At 38.5% G+C, this 16,901-nt stretch overlaps 1 protein-coding gene and 1 long non-coding RNA gene across 3 annotated transcripts in view; both read right to left on the reverse strand.

The window, feature by feature from the left end:
* The window catches only part of LOC130076190 (desmocollin-1), a 163,218-nt gene extending 149,729 nt beyond the window's left edge, over positions 1-13,489 (reverse strand). The window contains exon 1 of one of the 2 annotated variants that reach the window (XM_056241169.1): positions 13,348-13,487. The gene's annotated coding sequence lies outside the window, so the exon portion shown is untranslated. Of the gene's footprint in view, positions 1-13,347 lie in introns of both variants that reach the window. The other variant, XM_056241170.1, reaches the window with a different exon arrangement.
* Positions 13,490-15,379: 1,890 nt separating this feature from the next.
* LOC130076178 (uncharacterized) lies at positions 15,380-16,186 on the reverse strand. Its single transcript, XR_008805615.1, has 2 exons — positions 15,988-16,186; positions 15,380-15,484 (listed from the first exon to the last, which is right to left on the reverse strand). It is a non-coding gene; the product is annotated as an uncharacterized LOC130076178 (long non-coding RNA).
* Between the last annotated feature and the right edge of the window lie 715 nt (positions 16,187-16,901).

Genomic DNA, 16,901 nt, shown 5'->3' on the forward strand with positions numbered 1-16,901 from the left:
GATAAGACTTTTCCGATCTCAAATGGGAAAAGAATTCCAATGAGCGTGCGTTTGTGTGGCATTAGAGTTGATGGAAATGATATTGAAACTCTCTGTGATGTATTACTTCTGAGCAAATTTCACCCTCGAGTGATTTGGACAGAGCTTTCTGTGTACGCAACTGTGTACATAACCGCTGGTGTTCTCTGATTCTGATATTATGTTCTGGTTGCATATAAATAGCGGAGAATCAGAAGGCTATGTACTAAGGAAAGCAATGCTTTGCGATTACTAGATCTTTGAGTCAACAAGCACAAGATTTTCTCTCTACATGAAGTCATTCACACTCAGCTTCCTGGAAATTGACTGTAGATGACGATGGTGGAAAAAGACAACGAAGCACTCAAAATTCAAGACATCCCCCAGATTAAGGTCACTGCAGAGCTCCACGCTTATGACCCATCATAAAAATATTTGCCACGCCAAACTACCAGGTAAGATGGATCAATCAAACCTTTGAAGTCTAGGCCATTTGAAAGCAAATGAAAAATAAATGAAAATCATCTGTGATTCTAAGTCTGTGATTGTGCATTTAACTTGAAAAAGCAAAACACCGCAAACAAAATTCAGTTAGAACCGCATGGGGTCTCTTATACCAGTGGTTTTCAAACTGTGGGCCGTGCAAAGTGTTCGAATTGTGGTGCGTTCATGTGCGAAATATGAAAAATGTAAGTTCTCAAATTCAATTAGCAAGTTCATTGGTGGGCATACCTTATATTTACATATTTCACACATGACACAGTGCCTGCAGTCCTTTTAAAGGAATGGCAAACCCTAAAAAATCCTGTAATCATTTACTCATCCTCATTCCAGACCTGTACGACTTTCTCTTTTTCTGTGGAACACAAAAGAAGATATGTTGAATAATGTTGGTAAGTAAACTGTGAAGGTTCCTATTGACTTCCATGGTGTAGACAAAAAAAAATACTATGCAAGTCAATGGAAACCAAAACTGTTTTCTTACCAACATTATTCAAAACATCTTCTTTTGTATTCTATAGAAGCAAGAATGTCATACAGGTTTGGAATGACAGGATGGTGAGTAGATGACAGAATTTTCCTTTTTGGGCGAACTATCCCTTAAAGCAATGGAGCTCATAACCAGCTGCAACAAAAACAGCAGCACGAACTGTGTAGTCCGATTCACAACCAAACAGCTTTTTTTAATGATTTGGTCTCACAAACTAGTACTTACAGTTTTAAATCAGTCTAATGAAACCTTCAATAAATGAACTAATGAATCATTCAGAATGGCTACTGAATCAACACACGACTCCAAGTTCCATGTGAATGCATCATTACTTCAATCAATTAGCCTGTTCTCACTTGCTGTGACACCAAGAAAGATCCTACAGTATGTTCCATTATTAGAATCTATTTTACTCTTGGATTTTATATCCTAAGAATATTTATTTAGGATCTATAAATGATCCTCTTATCTATAGCTTAAGCCTTATAGTAAGAAAGTAGGCATACTCATTATAATAAAATGAATAATAAATATGATTAGATTTAAAGTAAATTAAGCTTTTTTTGTGTCCTAAAGTTTGGGAACCCCTGTTCTATGATCTGTCCTGCAGCAGACAGGTTTGGCTCATCTAAACTCAGATTCAGACAAAATGTTTCAATGTTGTGTAGTTGCTGTATTTCACCTCTGTAAGACAAGATGCTCCACACAATAAAATAACCTCACTATTCTTCTACCTTCACCACAATAAAACAATTGCAATTACTGTTGTTGAGTCCTTCCAGCACCTATCACTGGCCCCATCACCACAGCAGCAGCAAAGCCTGATGGGATTGCCCCTTGAGCTTCAGTCTGCCATCTTCATCCTTCTATCAGCTTCAGTGTCTGAGGAAATTGAAATGGCATTACTGAGTGAATTACTGAGCACGGCGGATAGAGAAATGTGTGTGTCACATGAGTGTGTGCCATTCGACCGGCTGGCTTAAGCATTGTGGCGCTTTTCGTTTCTCCGCAAAAGTTCAAACAACTCATTCACTTTATCCTCTCTCTCTCTCTCTCTCTCTGTTTGAATCAGTCCCGTCTCAGTGGAACGCACAATATAGAGGAACGCAAGCAGATTTCTCCTTTGAACATTTAGGAGGCGGCTGTTTATTGCGTTCCTCTTTTCCAAGCAGGATCATCAATTATGTATAATATAACACTTTTACGATTAAGGCCTCAAAAAAAGAAGAAGCAAGAAACAAGATTTAAGCCTGCCATTGAAAATCACACCCACCACCCCCCTTCCCTAATTGAAGTGAGTGATGAGCCTTTTTAATAAGAATCAATCTGAGGAAAAAAAATTGTGAGACAGGATTAATGCATCAGAAAAAGGAAGAAAAAAAGACTCAATTAAGACTCTGCCAAACTTTGGCAAGCGATAACGCATTAGCATTAAACACAGCAACCTAGAGACATCAACATTGAATCAGATCCAAGAATTATTCAGGTATAAAAATTCGAAATGTGTATTTATTGATGGCTTCAGATAATTCACTGCAAATGTAATCAAGGGCCAGAAACCTGCACACATATAACTATATAAATTTACCAGCAGTTCGCGACACCCTATTACAATTAAAATCACAGGCTCAGCGTTCCCTGGACCCAGGTATTGATGATACATTTTGCATTGTATCAGAGAAACAGAAATGCGGTTAAAGGGAGATCAGTCAGGCAGCAGACATAGGGGGGCTCTCTCTAATTGCCTATTCATCAAAAGAGTTCCTCAAGTATATCCAGAGCTGAAATATCACGCATGACAACTGAACCGCACTCCATTAATTATGCTTCCAATGAACCAGGTTCACAACACTCCTCTTCTGGTTATTAGAATCTCAGTCTCTCTCTCCACTGGAGACTCACATAATCAGAGTCATACTTTAACAAACGAGGATAATCATTCACACTGGTAAACAGAGCTGTAGGAATAAATCCTCTCACACACACACACACACAAACTGACAAGGCACATTTTCTACATCAAATTGAAAAAAAGTGGTTAAGGAGGGGGGTTGTTGGTACTTAAACACACTGTTAAACAATAGCGTGGGTGACGCATTTGTGGTTTTGTACACATTGCAAACAGAAGACCATATAATAGCACAGAAACTCTGTTGTTCTAATGCTCGCTACGAATGTTGGAAAACAAATGAACAATAACTGACTTGGATCTTTGAGCTTCTAAATGATCTTTGTCAACTTTTTACTTAAATGTAGTGATACACCTGCTTTAAGACAACATGAAAACAAAATGAACCTTATTTATTTTCTTTATACATGTTCCTCAGTGCATGTTATTAAAAACTGAATGTTTTCATAATCTTTCATCAAAATGTTACTCCGCCTCTGCAACCACTTTCCTGTCTAGATTATGCCAACAAGCTCTTTTATTTTTCAGCCCCTCCATGTACCCATCACATTCATCTGTTTCAGTTACGTCATCTTTATCCTCACAGCCGCCATATTTAAAACCGTCAGTAAGTAAAAGCAACAGTGGAGAATTCTAAAACACCCAAGGAACGATATCAAGAGAAATATAGATCATTCATTTTGATCTTGTACCAAACCTTAGGAATTATTTATACAGATCTGTAGTCAGTACAGACATTTAAGACATTTTAAATTAAAATGCTAATGCGAGTAGATTTAGAATTTTGCATTTGACTGATGTTGTAAATTTAAAAAGTGTTTTGTTAGTATATTTTAAAAGTTATTATATTTTTTGAAAAATATATTTAAAAAAAATGTTTTTAGTCAGACCCAATAACCCGCGTTATATATCAAAAATGGTTTGTTTTGCAAAAACTACGGGTTACGCTTTTTTGCTAACCTTGGAGGCTTGCATTCAAGTGCCTTTGGTAGAAACTTCCAGGCAAGTGTGTTGAAGCTGGTTGGAGCTAAACTGTGTAGGATTTTGGCCCTCCATGGACACATCTAGAGTAGAAGAACGATGTTGGTTCAACACGCAACACTCTCTACAACATCTATTGTGTAATTTATTGCTCCTTTATCTGCTAAATAAATATCTCAAAATTGTCCTACTTGTCCTTAACTTGTCTGTGGAAATCAAGCAAACAGTACATGATATTTATTTTCATCCAAATTAATTTTGCATTGACAAGTTTTATTTTAATACTCCGCTTCTCTACTTTTGTTTACGGAACTCTTGCATTCATAAATGCTGCTGTCTAATTCCATCCCTGCAAGCAGCTGCAACTGCTGACAAACTCATCTGTCATTTGCCAGTGTAAGTGTGTACACGGGATACATTGTGCCTCTGGGCTCTTGATGTTAACTATCTGAGCTCAGGCCTCATTTTTTTATTTGGATTTCACTGCATTGAAAGAAATATTCCAGGTTCAGTACAAGCTGAGCTCAGTCGACAGAATTTGTGGTGTAATGTTGATTACCACAGGAAATTATTTTGACTTTTCCTTTTTTTCTAAAAAAAAAAGATTATGCTGCGGCACTTGCAATGAAAGAAATTGGGGCCAATTTTTTAAGGAATGCGAAGCTTATAATTGTATAAAAGCAATTACATTAATTATTATGTTAAACCTGTATTGTTTGAGTTGAATTTGTTGAATTGATTATTTCGATGGTTGTTTTAGGCTTTTAGGTGTTACGTTATTATGGTAACAAAGTGTAAAATTGTATATAACTTTACACTGAAAAGGTTAGCAATAATATTTTCATACAAAATCATGTTACCACAAATGTTAAATGTCTTGTTGCTATACTATTGAAAAAGTATGTATTTTAACATTTACATGTGCGTGCCATTTACTTTCATTGTAAGTGACTCGATGTAACCTCACTGGGGGCGTGTGTAAAGTAATTTTTGTGTCAAAATTACGCCACAAGTACTGTCAATTGAGCTTAAGTTGTAATGAACTGAAATATTCCTTTAAATGGTTCAAGCGTGCTTGAGAACACACACACTTATCTAGAGGCTCCTAGAGGCACAAGACTGATGAGAAAAAATCTTCAAAGCCATAAACTGAGGCCTGCTCTGTTCGTTTGATGTGGAGATAATGATTAAGGTACATAGCGAGACAACATTTCCATTCGACTGCAAATTGGAAAGATTTTGAGACGGATGTCTGAAACTCAACACAAGGTGAGGAAAGATGATTGTCAGGGTCACTGGAAGTTTGACTCAGAGTCAATTGTGACATAATTGGGACTTCAGGCACTGGAGAAGGCTGGTTGTCGAGGTTATTATATGCTTTGTTTAGAACATTGGATTTGAAATGCTCAAGCCGTAGCTAGCATACGATCTCAACTAAGGGGAAAAAATGCAACAGACATTTTTTTACCTTTTCTACTTTCTATTAAGACCAGGTAAATTGGTGGTAACTTGGTTGTGTTCATGACTGGCATGGGTTTCTGTAGGAGGACAGCAAGCAACGGACAGCAAGTAAACAAGATGAAGTTCAACCATCCTTGTATATGAGCCAAAATGGCAACTGAAAATGACATTTCACATTTAAAATTCGCCAAAGCCAGCCATCTCACTGGTGATTTGTGCTCTTCCAGAGAGGAAGGCATTACTGTGTGTGAGGGGGAATACATCTGTCTGTCTGTCTGATAAAGCGGATGCCAGTCTATGTGCCATCGCACATTCTTCCTCTGCTTCAGGCCCTCCACAGCTATCAGTCCATCATTGTCATACAATAATTCTGCGTGTAATACCCGTCTGAGTCCCACAGAAACTGACATACTGTGTCTGCAGTGAGAGCGCGTTAAACCCACTCAACATCCTGTAGAACAGACCAATTTAACACAGAAATAAGCCAATTATCTTCGAAGAGTAGGCAAATTTACAATAGGATTTTCACAATTCCTGTTGGACATTCATGTCAGGGGTTGGGCTCCGACACATTAGTCTCTTTCATGGCCACACACATTTTTCTAGACAAAAATCTCACTTTCACACATTCATAGAGAGAGGCTTCAGTCTAATGCAAACATCACACGCTCACTTTCATAGTCAAGCGCAGATTAGACGCCACTAAAGAGATATTGTCAATACAAGACATCTGGACATCTACCGATGGAGATTCTGTAATGTTCACATCTCTCTGCATGAAAACTCAGCAAAATTCCAGATTAAAGGAATATTCGGGGTTCAGTGCAAGTTAAACTCAATTAATAGAAAGCATGTCATAATGTTGATTACTACAAAACCTAATTTCCACATCTTTAAAAGAAGCACAAATCTGGGTTACAGTGAGGTACCTATCAAAGAGGAGAATGGGGACAATCAATAAACTTTAAAATACTCACTGTTTCAATAGTACAGTAACAAAACAAATAATATTGGTGTTAAGATGATTTTAGTGTGAATATTTTTTAGAACTTTTTTGCCAAGACAATGCAATGTCATAAACATTAAACAGCTTTACAATCAATACAGTGTTACCAGAATAGTTCATGTAAGTGCTTTTATTAAAGTATATACTTCATATTTCTACTTTTAAGTACTCCAAAAATAGGCCCTATTCACCATTGTAACCTCAGATAATATCGATTTATGCCTCTGCTTTTTTTTTTAAGGAAACTTAAGGAAACTTTTAAGGAAATTTTTTTGTTTTTGTGTGGTAATCAACTTTGCCACAAATTTATTAACAAGTAATTAACTTGTACTCAACTTGGAATATTTCTTTAAGATTTGAGTAGCCTTAGTGTCAAGGAGATTGTGAAATAAATTGGATTATAATACACCATCAAAATAGATGATACTTCTCGCTTGGTAGAGCAGCTGATGTTTGAGAGCTGTATTACAGAGTGGCACTAATCATAGTGTCGGATTTATAGTTGTCATTCAAATGTTTGTCTGACTGCTAGAATGGCATTAACCAATCAACCAGATCATCCTCATTCTCAGCCCCTGTGAGATTAGGCTACAGCAGACAGTGTAAGGAGAAAGAGATGGACCACTTGTAGATAAATCCATTAATCTTCTATATCTTATGTCGGTCTCAGAGGAGTGCTGGAGCCTACTTGTTGATAAATGAATGGGAGAAACCACAACACTCAATATTTGCGCAAAGACATAAAATGTATGATACCATTTTTGCCAGATTTTATTGCTGATTTTATGTTATTGAGGCGCAAACAATTTTGGAGATTTCAGTCTTTCCCCATTCAAGCAGACAGGAGTTGAATTAATCACAATAATCAAAATAGCTGCCTGGGGTCATTGCCAAGATGGCAGCAGAGTGAAATGACTTGCCTTGAAAAAGATTTGGCAACATTAAGAAGATACCTGGGAACAAGGACCAAGGTTTGGGATAGAGAAATTCTTTCATGATCAGACACCGGAGATGTTCCCCAGTCAAACTCGAGAATGCCCCTCAATATAAAACGTGTTCCGGGGTGGTGTTGTCCGTTATCGTGACGCCCCACATGTTTGCAGGACGTTCCCTATGTGTCGATCCGCTACACCACTGGGCATTTGAATGGACGGATGGTTGGTTGGATGGATGGATGGACGGACAGACACATATCATTCCCCAGTGTGGTTAGGTCCATGCTGGGAATAAATTGTTTCAGTTTAATTTCTAGTGGAGAATATTCACTCTCAGTGCCAATAGCTCTTACTTTATTTTCACTTCAACAGTCCCACTTACTGCCTATCAATGGAGACCACTTCCTGCCTTTGGCATGAAAAGCTCCTCTGGCTCCCACAATATATTCAGAAAAACATTAAAATTACAAAAGAATAAAACTGTTTGAAGTGCATCACAATAATACGCAGATTCTTGCTACCAGCACATGAGCTTTTTACTTATCACAGCAAGCTCTCTAAAAGCCAGAGAGATCGAAAGCATCACCTCATTTGCTCATTTCACCTGACTCTTTCTCATGGTGAACCAAGGAGGTTATCACCCTGAGTGACACCAAGAAATTGCAGAGGCACACTGTTTATTTTAGAGAAGGTTTAAAACATCCATTAAAAGGTTTTTGTGTTTAGTTAGCTGGTTATGTTCCACTAATGAACACAAAAAAACTAGCTATAACATTGCTGACACTAAGTGCCATGTCAGAAAGATGCACAGCAGTCTGTTAGTATCCAAAGAGACAATCTGCATGATACTAATCTGATTCAGGATGGTAAAGAAAGCCCCATGTTAGCTTTAATACTCGCTTTAACTTAGTCTCTGAGGGCCTCTTATCTGATAAAGCTTGTCGACTTCATTTTACTCAATGGCCTGCTGTAGATGGAAGCTCTTTAGAGGAACAATTCCCTTTTTTTCTGTGGAAACAGAAACACTTGCTTTCCAAATTGCAAAGGGTGTGTAGAGGTTGTATAATTGGCCCTTTTCTTTAATTATGACAGCAAATATTTCAGGTTTGGATCTTACAACATAAACACATTTACACTCACCATTCCTCACTTCTTTTCATTCTTTTTCTTCTCCTTGCATGTGCTCATCGCTGCGTCTATTGTAAATTAAAGTAATGCCTAAGGCTGTGAGTCAGTCAGTCTTCCCTGTGACAATACTATATTTGTCTATTGCCGTCTCTTGCAAGGAAAGCCTTTGTCCAACATAACTCATTGAGCCAATGTCTTGTCTATTTCAACATGGATGCCTCCACACACCATCTCTTCTTCTCCATTTCTCCCTTGGTAAATGCAAGAGCTCCTTATGTGTAAACAATCACAAGATTATTGCTGACACAGATTGCTGGAGTCGCGTTAAATAAAATCAGAGGAGTGTTTACCCGTACTGCAAGCTGCCTCCTGCCAGGCCCATTTTGTAACAGTGAACCTCCCCTTGCTGAAGCTTAGCCAAGCTGAAAGGGATTTTGTGCATCACAAAAAAATAATAATAATTCTGCATATACTCACATAAAAACAACAACAACAAAAATCAATTTGTATATGCGTCCCTTTGATAGAGCAAAATCATCAAAGGAGAAAAATGCATTTTGTTTCAAGGCACACACAGACAATTACTGTACAAGAAAGGACCACATGGAAAAAAAAAAATTAAGAAAGGTGTGTATATGGACATCATAAGCCCATAATACAAGATACATGTAGAAACACATTTGGAGTGCAGAGACTCAATCGTTATTCGTCTTCTTTTTGGCCCTTCTTTAAGCTTCCCTTCTGCTCCTCATGTGCATTTTTATACAAGTGTTTTTGTGAGAAATACTTCCTCTGCTTATTATTTTTCTCGGGCCTGTGTGTAGCAAGGGACAAATGCCTTTCAGCTCTTCTATCTAGTGTTCCAACTATTCATGAAGACTCCCCAAATCTCTACATCTCACAAATATATCTAATGCTACAAGTCATTAACTAGTATTTCCTTGGTGAGTAATTCTAGCTAACCACACAACAGTTTCAACTTGTGCTACCTGCTTCATTCAAATAAAAACAGTCCGTTCTGTCAGACCCATCAACGTGTGGGAAAGTGTCTCGGACATATAGTGCAGTTGCACTTTAAGGGACTCGAGTTTGTGTCCCGGCAAAAGGTCTTTTACTGGTCTGAACACCCCTCTCTCCAGTCCTCCTACTGCCCTATCAAAATAAAAGGCAGCAATCCCAAAAAATCTAACTTACAATGCAAAAAAAAAAAAAAAAAAAACATCTCCCCACATTTAAAAATATCCATATTCATCCGCTCGTTTAGAGATGTGTAAAGTATGACTTTTCTGCCTCTAGCGACAACAAACAGAAATGCATTCCCTTCATTTACCAGTGGTCGGACTAACAGGCTAGTCCCGCCCACTATTCACTCCATTGTTTGGGTAAATAGTTTTGTGTCCAGCTGGTCAAGATGCTAAAACAGTGTAAACCCATAATGTTGGGAAATCCACCATGAATTACTTATTGGACTTAATATAAGTAGGATTACTATAAGAATAGATTATTTATAAAAAGTACTTTTATATACAAGCACATTACACATTTAAAGTCGCCATGAAATGGAAGTTGAGATCATCTTTTCTTCCCTATTGCATACTGTATTTCCAAGAGAAATGGCTTCTCAATTGAATTGATTGGATCAATCATTGTGGTTTGAGGCAATCTGAGCAGAGGCGGACAGAGTACAGAGCTTTGTTACTTGAGTAAAAGTACAGATACCCCTTGCTAAATTTTACTCAAGTACAAGTAAAAGTACTACATCCAGATGTCTACTTAAGTAAAAGTACTAAAGTACTTGTTTTTAAAAGTACTTGAGTATCAAGAGTACAAGAGTAGATTTTCTAAATATTGCATTACTAATCTACTGCCACAGTGCTTACATTTATGCACAGAAATGTCCTACATGGAGTTATGAAAAATGTTAACCTTGGAGAATGTAAAAGGAATTGAAAGTAAAAGCAAGTCATTTTCATCTTTTTACCATGTTGCTTTATTTAATTTAATAAAATTTTTTGGGGGTCCCATCTTTAAATGCGGGGACAACACACACACACACACACACACACACACACACACACACACACACACACACACACACACACACACACCACATGTAAGGGTGGCGCTGCCAATAAAGCACCTAAAAGCTGTCACAAAGAACTGGCAAAAGGAATGATTATGAATATGTAAAATATAGCAAGGAGAGGTTTTAATTGTTTATTAATAAACACTTGTTAATAAACAAGTGTTTTCTTTGTCAGTGTCGGCTAGATGAAGTTGACGATGCTGACTCGCGATCTTCAGTAGTGAACGCGCCAGAGAGAAATGCACATTTCATACGGATTACATAAACAGAGAGCAGTCTGTAGTCTGTTTTCTTTCGTTTTGATTTTTTCTGTTTAAAAGTAGACATGTCTGTGAGAGCCAAGTAGGCTACCTTATACATTGTGTTTCGGTTCATTTATGAGACGAGATCCAGTTCACGTGCCGGCGCCTCCGTTTCTTATCTATCGTCTGCTATTTACTTCTTATTTATTAAACCCAGGCAATTGGTTGATGAAACATTGATTCAAATTAAGATACAATTAATGTAAAACGAAATTCAGGTTAAAGAAAGGTTTTGTGTTTTCTGTTTGATGTCTCTGTGAAAGTTTTACAGCATTTTTTATGCCGCTTTCAGAGCGCTCACGTCCGTAACGGAGAACACGTCCATAACATTGTTTTTTCCTCATAAATGCAAACCCGAAAAATAAAATAAAACAAAATTAATATTTTATGTACTGTGGAGACTGAGCGCCAACCCTTCTTCATTCGCTGGGTAGTAGCCTGCTTTGGTTTGCGCAGTGTAATTCACATAATCAGTAAAAATATATTTTGCCTCCTAAAGTTTTTTTTTTAAGAAATCAGAAATCCCTCGTGGCTATGCCACTGCCACATTTGAACCTGACTGTGTTAAACACACCACATACTCAAGAACATCAAACCAAATGCTTGGCTTACATTAATGTGTAATATAAAATCTGACCATGTAGTTGACTTTGGCGGAAAGCTGAAAGTGATTGCTGATAGGCTGTCCCAATCAGTGGCGCCTGCACAATCCAATCACGTTTGAGAGGGAAACAACAAATTGAGGGTTTCCGAGATTATTTTTTACTTTTTTTTTTTTTTTTACTCGGGTACTCACGGTTATGGATAGAAATGTATTGGAGTAAAGAGTACAATATTTGCCTCTCAAATGTACTTGAGTAAAGTCATGAGTACTCCCCAAAAATGATACTCGAGTAAAGTACAGATCCCTCAAAATTGTACTTAAGTACTGTACTCAAGTAAATGTACTCCGTTACTGTCCGGCTCTGAATCTGAGTGACAGGTCTTCCTGCCCTTGCGCCAGTAAACATCATCAGAGAAGGGATGTTGTTGCAAGAGGGGAAGTTATTTTGATTAAAGATTAAGAGGGCACTTGAAATTAATAAATAATAATAATAATAATGTGCACGGATAAATCGTTTTTAATAAATATCGCAATTTATACTGATCAATTTTGATTTCATGGTGACTTTAAGTGACAGACACTCAACCAATGCTGATGATACTTATTAGGTAATCACAATGAAAGTTTTCAAAATATGAAATGACTTCAGTCAAGAGATTACACATTTGTTTGTGGTAGATTATACTTATGTTTTGTCGATGTACCGTACCGTACCATACCGTAACGAAAAGTGATGGACCAGCCTGCTGTTGCTATGGTAACCTCCTCAAACCAACGCGACTTATTTAGTAGGCTCCTCTGACTAACTCTAACTTTTGTGTTTGTGAATCTTAACCCCTGAAAGGTTTTTTTTGTTGGGACTTTTTTTCGGAGGTTAAGATTTAATCAGGGAGGTCAGAAATTTTAAGCGCACTTAACCCCAAAACATCATATGACGACTACTTCACGCAACACATGGCGATGGGTAATGAAAGCGACAGCAAATCTACCTACAGCCAACTGTAATCATTATTACAAAAAACATGGAGGAAAAAAAACAACGTCTGGGATACTAAAAGGGCATTCGCGCTAATAATATATTTGGGGAAACACATGGCACGAGCAGCAGAGCGTATCCAGCCTTGCCGCCGCGCGCTCGCTCACGCGCAGCCACACTCACTTAATTTGCGACTAAAACATTATTAGGGACTCAAATGAGTGTCATCAGTGAAGCCGTCGTTAAGAAAGGACTAACTGTTTAATATGCCCCGCGAACACAGGGGTGTCGGTAAACGTGTATGCTGTTGCCCCGCGAATCTCTCAACGGTGACAGACAGACAGAAGAGCGCGCGCCATCTGCTTCAATTCCTTCGCGCGCCCAGTCATGTGGAAGGTCCGCGTTTCCCAAGAGTGAGTCCAGTATTTAATAACTCATATATCACAAAACCCCCACTTATAGCCTATAGGAAGGACAGCATGCATGTATGCATCACCCAGTTAGTCCGTCAGGAGTAGTCTACTGGAGTTTTTGGACATTGTCAATGGGAAACATCGGTACTTTGTATTGACTATGTGTTGAATGACCTATAGGCTACATTGTTAAAAAAAAAAACGTAGTGGACTTTAGATGGACAATAAAAAATGCAAGCGGACACAAACTGAACACAATACGATAGTGTTTCTTCTTATTCACAACGCTTTAAAGCCAAAATAATAAATTATGGAACAAACACAAAAATATATAGGCTACATGTAGCCTATATACTTCATCTGAAATTAATACATTTGCAAATAAATCCCTCGTGCGGCGCACTGGGCTGCTTATTCCTTAACCCAACATAAAAAATAAAATAAAAACTCTAAAATATGAAGGAGACAGAAGCTCTGGCTTTGATAGCTCGTGTTGAATTCATCCGGAGCGATCTAGGGAAAAAATGAATATTTTACCTTGTAATGTCGATCTTAATGCGTGGACTTTCTTCCTGCGCTGTGTGAGTCTGTCGGTGTTCAATGACAAGCACTGAGTCAAATATGAACAGGGCAAACGCTGTTATCGCATCTCTCTCTCTCTCTCTCTCTCTCTCTCTCTCTCTCTCTCTCTCTCTCTCTCTCTCTCTCTCTCTCTCTCTCTCTCTCTCTCTCTCTCTCTCTCTCTCTCCCCCTCTCTCTCTCTCTCTCTCTCTCTCTCTCTCTCTCCCATAATAAAACGACTGTTTTAAAATCCCTCATCACGTACTCACTCTCCCTCGCTCTCGGCAGTCTGCAGCCTATCACAACAATCATGACAACTATCTTACAGAAATCCAATGTATAATAGAAAATAAATCCTATAATTTTGCAATCATCACAATTTACAACATCATTACTCCCTTATTATGGTAATAGACTATCGGGTGAGTGCAGTTCTTTGCATTTCCCCCCACATTTATATAATTTCTCTTAGGCAAGACAGCACAACAGAAACATTATGTGAGACCAATATTAAAAAGACTATCCCTCCTCTATCATAGAAATGATAGAGGAGCTGATCAGTCATCTTATTGACATATTGGTCTCACCATAATGTTTCTGTTGTCTGCCAAGGCTTCCTCTGTGTGTGTGTGTACACGTGTGTCTGTGTATCTGTTGAGCTTTGAAGGGCACTGTTTTAAAAAAAAATATAAAAATAAAAAAGTGATGGAGTCTCTGACCCACGTCGTCCTTCAGCTCCAGTATCACCTCCTTCATGCCTGACAATTGTTTAAAAACATCCTAACGTGCATATCACAACAGAACAGAAAATGTATTTCAATGTTATCCGGCACTTCTGCTTAAATAGATAGTTCACCCAAAAATACACAATCCATCATCATTTACTCACCCTCATGAGGTTCCAAACCTGTATGAACACAAAAGACAATATTTTGAAGAACGTTTCAACTGTTTTTATTATTACAGTGAAAGTCAAAAGAGCCTATTTAAGGACTGAGTAATAATAATTAACTACATGTACTAAAGGAAATTCTTTTGCCCTCACGAAAATTCACCCGACACTGGTCATACCTTGGGACTTAAGAAATTCAACAGGTTTGGAACAAAGTGAGGGAGAGTAAATGATGACAGAATTTTCATTTTTGGGTGAACGATTCCCTCAACTATGGGAAGCAATGACAGTGGGAAAATCAGCCGTGCCAGTTATTTTCAAGAGTCTTCTGACAACACAAAAAACCACAGACTTACTGCCAAGAATACAGGAGGCAAAATTTCTGATATCTCCCGTCCTCCGTCTCCGACGAGCATGTCGTCTCTCCCCACCTGTCTACCTGTGGCTGCAATGACAATACTGAGGCTTCGCCCATAAGGCCTCCTCGCCTTGATCTCCTGCTGACATTTACCATTTGAAGTCCTGTCCTAAGCAGCAGACAATAACACAAACACGCTGACTCCTTCCGCATTTGTGCTGGCGTGTGGGTGTGTGGACGTGTTTGATCCGGGGACGGTTTGTTGTTGAGAGGGCGATGGATTCAAAAAGTTTCACGTTAGTGAGGGGTGAGGAGGATTATTTGCGTTCGAGCGGTGTTGTAAATAATAAATGTGCTGGTGCAGACCTCAGTGAAATATTTTCCTCATGTTTTTCTTCTTTTCCAGCGGCTATCGTGCCCTCATCGGATCTGTTACTCTACCGACCGCTGTATATTGCACATTCAGATAGGAATAGGGGAAACCAGCTTAGAGAAGATCTCATTGAATCTGACACATTTAAACATGCTGACCTGTCTCTTGACCCTTCACAGCTCCCGAACAGGGCCAGGGGCTGATGATGTCAGCAGAGCCGGAGGTCACAGGGTCAAATTATCTAGTAAAAAAATGTCCATCTAACTTCAACTTAAAAACTTATGTTCAGCTGCAGCCTTACATTGTTTAAGTATAATCAAATTGACTGTATAAGTAATTTCGACTTAAATTATATTTTGAAATTGAGTTTAAAAAATTGGTGAAATGTATTTAAAGCTGCAGTCCGTAGCTTTTTTTGGGGTTAAAAATTATCCAAAATACATATTTGAGAAAATACATAACCAGCCAGTGTTCAAAACTATCTGCTTGCCTTAGCTCGATTCCAAGCGGTAAGCTTGTAATAATGGTTTTAATTCCAGTACTGGTGGATTTCCGCGGGAGATTCAAGCATGTCTTTGCGTCATTACGTCACATCTGTACACACACAGAAGAGTCTCGGCTAGTAGGCTATATTGCGTGTGAGGATGTTGGAGGTGGAGATTTATAGCCTTTTCTCACAGCACTTGATATAATTAAATTTGATGGCGGATCCAGAAAGGTTCAAACGACAATCACCAGTGACAACTGGAGACTCACCCGTTGTAAAATGCAAAAGACTTCATTCGGACTTCGGAGTGGCTACAGAAAAAAAGAGACTGCAACCGGACCCATGCGAAAACAAGGATACATATCGGGAGCACAATACATGTAGTCACGCAATGCTGAGGTTGTTAAAATTAACAATTTGAGAACAATATGATATGATAAGCGATTTTTAGATTTAATCAGCGCGATTTACTGCAATGTCAGAACCAGAACAAAAGTGGATGTTACTTACTTGTTCAGATGACATTTTCCAGTGAAAATTATTATGTTGGTCATACTTCCAAAAAGAATAATCTGTGATTCTGAATGCCAGTATCCACACCGGCACGGTGACTGACAGCCGCACACTCTCCTCAAACATTGTGTTCATCCACGCTGTGTCGTGTCGAAGTACAACTCAAGTAAAGTTGATAATTCCGCGAATAACTGCAATAGCTTGTTTTCATATGACGTCACGCCACTGCGTTGCCATGGCGTGAAATGCAAATGGAGGGCAGGAAGTGATTTGCTGTATTTAGAAAGCACTATAACAAACTCAAAATGCCTATGTTTTGCGTCGTTTATGGTTACTTAAATCGATCAAACCACGAGGAGTTTTTATCGTGTACCAAAAGTTGTTGTTCATAAGGGGGGAAAATGCAAGAAATTGACTGAAAAACTCTGGAAAAACGGCTTGTAAACCTACGTCTGCGGTCGGGAGGAGCCTAATGGGAAAATGCCCGTTTGTGCAGTGATCACTTCGTCAAAGGTGAGTTAATACAACTTAAGTGGCTATGTTTGTGTAACGTGTAACGTTTACGAACTTTGTAAAGTCAAAGTATGTCTGTAAGACGAGGTAGTTGTTGATATCTACCGCCTCGATGGCATGAAAATCTTTCAATTCAGTTGAAAATCGCTCCTCTTCATAACGTAAGGATCACGTCCAACATATGTTTGATTTTTTGTTTATATCTTTCTCTTGTAATAGCGTGTAAAGTAGTACAGTACGGACTTTCCTCCATCTCGTCCATTGCGCTCTTCACTCCCTGCCCTCCATCTGAATTTCGCGCGTCATCATAATCACGTGACTGAAACCCAGCTATTGCAGATTTCAAACAGAGATGGCGACAAAGGGGAAAAACTGCGGACTGCAGCTTTAATAA

Source organism: Rhinichthys klamathensis, unplaced genomic scaffold, assembly GCF_029890125.1.
Source record: "Rhinichthys klamathensis goyatoka isolate OS25496 unplaced genomic scaffold, OSU_Roscu_1.1 h1tg000631l_1, whole genome shotgun sequence".
In the NCBI taxonomy this organism is placed as follows: domain Eukaryota; kingdom Metazoa; phylum Chordata; class Actinopteri; order Cypriniformes; family Leuciscidae; genus Rhinichthys; species Rhinichthys klamathensis.